The 4,296-nt window shown below is 50.2% G+C and overlaps 1 non-coding gene across 1 annotated transcript; it reads right to left on the bottom strand.

Annotated features, from left to right (window-relative positions):
- Positions 1-957: 957 nt before the first annotated feature.
- trnam-cau (transfer RNA methionine (anticodon CAU)) lies at positions 958-1,029 on the bottom strand. The gene has a single exon. It is a non-coding gene; the product is annotated as a tRNA-Met (tRNA).
- Between the last annotated feature and the right edge of the window lie 3,267 nt (positions 1,030-4,296).

The raw sequence follows: 4,296 nt of genomic DNA, 5'->3' as shown, positions 1-4,296 counted from the left end.
GACGGGGTGTAGGGTGGGGGCGGGTAGAGTCCATTCGATCTTCTGCTCTCTCTCTCTCTCTCTGAAACCCTTGGGGTGAGAGGTGTCAGTTACATTAATGCGGGGAACATGAACAACTTTGATTGTGAACTTTGTCCAAGGGTCTGTTATCGGAGAGATAGAAAGATGCTGTGCTGGCAGGACAGAAAGAAATGGACACCGAGAACTCTTCGCCCAGGTAAATTCACATTGTTGTGCAGCCTTCTTGGTGTTCAGAAATCGTCTTCACCCAGCAATCTTACGGAAAGTCTATTGCAAAGTGGGCATCGCTTTCTTTGCTGCGATCGCGCAGCAGTTAACATCTGAGCCCCAAGTGTCCCAGATGAAGAGAATCCGAGTGAAACCTTCACTCACTGAGAGTCATCCCCACGGCCCTGAGCTGAGGGACTGCAGGCATCCAACACGGAAGGGACGGTTAAAAATGAAGCAGTTTTGCTCCCTCAGCCTCTCTGTCCCAGAGACAGGCAGTGGGACGGCATAAACACGTAGCATAATTCTCGCGCAGACAGAAGCCGTTCAGCCCATCGAGTCCACGGCGACTGTCTGTCACTTGTCTCTCTCTCTGAGGTTATTCACAATCGGTGGTATCCGTCCTAATAGTAGGGGACTATGTCTGAGTCGTGATGCGGTTTCTGACATGCTTGTCATTCTCGTCTGGACCAGGGTGGCGAATTACTGCAAGGAATGGACGAAACCGCAAGGCATGTGTTTCAACTTTACCAGCTGATTGGCATCGCAGAGAACTGGGTTTGCGATTCAGTTCAGAGGAAACAGACGAAGGACAGAAAACCATTGAGACCTCTAAAACCATGACACTTGAATTGAGTGGATTTGGCGAGTGCATCGATATGCTAAATGCCATTAAGTAGATGCAAAGGCGGCTTGTAGAAGAGAGCAGCACGAGGCGACATTGAACAATAGCAGAGGATGGTTTCGATCCATCGACCTCTGGGTTATGGGCCCAGCGCGCTCCCGCTGCGCCACTCTGCTGCCGCACGCAGCGCCCCTTCCACAGAACACTTCTGGTTTTCGTCTGGCACACGGCAGGCACCTTCGAGCCTGATGTCAAAGACCTCCACTGCTGTCGTGTAATATGCTGTTTCGCAGACGTATGGAGGCTGTGTAAATATAAATTTATTTCTAAATTCCCACATTCTGTTGGTCGAACTGTGATTTCACACTGAATCACAACATGTGTCACAGCGCAGACGGAGGCCATGCGGCCCACCTTCGCTCTGCTGGTTCAACACTTAAGTAAACGTTTGTCTCTATTCGTTTCATTCTCTCGCCTTCTCAGCGTCAGTCTGCACATCTGAACGTGACCACCGAATTCCCTTTTGTGTCCATTGAATCTTCCTCTTTGTCAGTGTCAGACAGGGACTTACTGACCCTAACCACTCCCTGTAACGAAAACGTTCTTCCTCATGTCACTTTTCCTTCTTTACCTCGTGACTTTAAAATTCTGCCGAATCGTTGTGGATCCTTTCAGATGTGGGAGCATTTTCACAACATTATTTCCTGTTTCTAGATCCCTCATGACTTGGAAAAGTTCGCTTCTCTGAGGAGAGCTGTCCCAATTTTCCAATCTACCTTGATTGCTGACATTCCTCAAACACCGCACCACTCACGTCAACCTGTTGAACACTATCTCCAACCATTTCACTTCCCTGTCTTCTGCCTCATTCGTACTCCAGACAGCCCAACCTCGTTTCACGAAGGCGTTTTTTGAGAAAATTAATCAGGCAGTTTTGCACAAGTCAAGTTAAAAAACGCGGGCTCGTCCGGGATTTGAACCCGGGACCTCTCGCAACTCGGCACTGGAAAGTACCCTAAGCGAGAATCATACGCCTAGACCAACGAGCCAGAGCGCTACTGACGACACCCGCCGCTTGCGTGACCTGAGACTTGCTCAGTATAAAATACATTTGAGATTGCTCTGAGAATTGCAAGCGGCAAAGAGTTTCCCGAACAGCTGCTTCTCATTCAGTCTCCCTGCTGCTGTTTGCCCCGTCCCCAGGAACCGGGCTCTCTCCACTGGCAGATAATTCAACCATTTTGCTTCGAAACTTTTCTCTGACACCCGAGTGGCCAGTGACAAGCATTGCCCTCCTCAACATAGGATACAGAGAACAGGAGAAGACCACGCAAACCTCCACGAGTGTATCAACGCGACTGTGCACATTGGGCCAGTATATCACTGGGAAATATTTATGTCCAAGCTGTTTTCGGAAGCAGATGAGAAGGCGAGGTGCAGAACAGAGCGCTGTTATACCGGAAAGCTGCTAAAGACGACATTGAATGAATAGGAGAGAATGCGTTCTCAGCTGGGTTATGGTCCCAACACGCACCCGTTGTGCCAGGGGTTCCACCTCGGTTCCACTCTTCCTTCACTCGCAACACCCCACACCCACCTCCCATAGTGCCAAGGCACTTTCCCCTGCAACCGCCGAATGTGTAACACCTGCCCATTTACCTGTTCCCTCCTGAATATCCAAGGGCTCAAACCTACCTGCCAGGTGAAGCAGCACTTTTGCCACCACCTAGTCCGCTGCATTCGCTGCTTACAGTGTCGTTTCCCCAATGTAGCATGAAGCATAAACTGGGTGACTGCTTCGCAGAACATCCCGGTTCTGCCCGCAGGAAAAAGGCCCTGGCCTTGCGGTTGCCTGCCACTTTAACACATCACCCTGTTCCCTGGCCAACATCTCTGTCTCAGGCTTGCAGCAGTGTTCTCGCTCCAGATGAAAGAACAACACCTCATTTTCCACTTGGAGACCTTACAGCCCTCCGGTCTTCAATATCGAGTTCCATAACTTTAGGGCCTGAACTCCCCCATGTCCTTGACCCCTACCACACAAACGACTCCTTGTTATCACCTCGTCTGCTATGACACACTACGTATTGTTAGCCGCTAACAGTCTCCATTAACAGTTATTCGCCCTCTCACGCGGATCGTTATTCACTCCCACGTCCTTCCTATTGTTCTCTCTCTGAGCTGGCGGCAAACACAGCAATGTACATCGGAGACTCTGAGCCAGCTGAAACTTGCTCAGTATGAAGTACATACCACGTTGCTGCAAGAAATGCAAGCAGCAAAGCGTTTCCAGAACATCTGCTTGTCATTCTGTCCCCGGGGCGCTGATATTTGTCTCATCCCCAGGAACTGGACTACCTCCACTGGTGGATAATTAAACCATTTTATTTCTACTTGGACGTTGTTCTGGGGGGTGGGACGGGGTGTAGGGTGGGGGCGAGTAGAGTCCATTCGATCTTCTGCTCTCTCTCTCTGTCTCTCTCTGAAACCCTTGGGGTGAGAGGTGTCAGTTACATTAATGCGGGGAACATGAACAACTTTGATTGTGAACTTTGTCCAAGGGTCTGTTATCGGAGAGATAGAAAGATGCTGTGCTGGCAGGACAGAAAGAAATGGACACCGAGAACTCTTCGCCCAGGTAAATTCACATTGTTGTGCAGCCTTCTTGGTGTTCAGAAATCGTCTTCACCCAGCAATCTTACGGAAAGTCTATTGCAAAGTGGGCATCGCTTTCTTTGCTGCGACCGCGCAGCAGTTAACATCTGAGCCCCAAGTGTCCCAGATGAAGAGAATCCGAGTGAAACCTTCACTCACTGAGAGTCATCCCCACGGCCCTGAGCTGAGGGACTGCAGGCATCCAACACGGAAGGGACGGTTAAAAATGAAGCAGTTTTGCTCCCTCAGCCTCTCTGTCCCAGAGACAGGCAGTGGGACGGCATAAACACGGAGCATCATTCTCGCGCAGACAGAAGCCGTTCAGCCCATCGAGTCCACGGCGACTGTCTGTCACTTGTCTCTCTCTCTGAGGTTATTCACAATCGGTGGTATCCGTCCTAATAGTAGGGGACTATGTCTGAGTCGTGATGCGGTTTCTGACATGCTTGTCATTCTCGTCTGGACCAGGGTGGCGAATTACTGCAAGGAATGGACGAAACCGCAAGGCATGTGTTTCAACTTTACCAGCTGATTGGCATCGCAGAGAACTGGGTTTGCGATTCAGTTCAGAGGAAACAGACGAAGGACAGAAAACCATTGAGACCTCTAAAATCATGCCACTTGAATTGAGTGGATTTGGCGAGTGCATCGAAATGCTAAATGCCATTAAGTAGATGCAAAGGCGGCTTGTAGAAGAGAGCAGCACGAGGCGACATTGAACAATAGCAGAGGATGGTTTCGATCCATCGACCTCTGGGTTATGGGCCCAGCACGCGCCCGCTGCGCCA

The sequence above is a fragment of the Chiloscyllium plagiosum genome, unplaced genomic scaffold (assembly GCF_037043375.1).
Source record: "Chiloscyllium plagiosum isolate Xiang-an unplaced genomic scaffold, Cpla_swu_hap1 HiC_scaffold_27, whole genome shotgun sequence".
NCBI classification, from domain to species: Eukaryota; Metazoa; Chordata; class Chondrichthyes; order Orectolobiformes; family Hemiscylliidae; genus Chiloscyllium; species Chiloscyllium plagiosum.
Note: the sequence above shows the minus strand (reverse complement) of the source record. Positions and strands in the feature narration are given on the sequence as shown.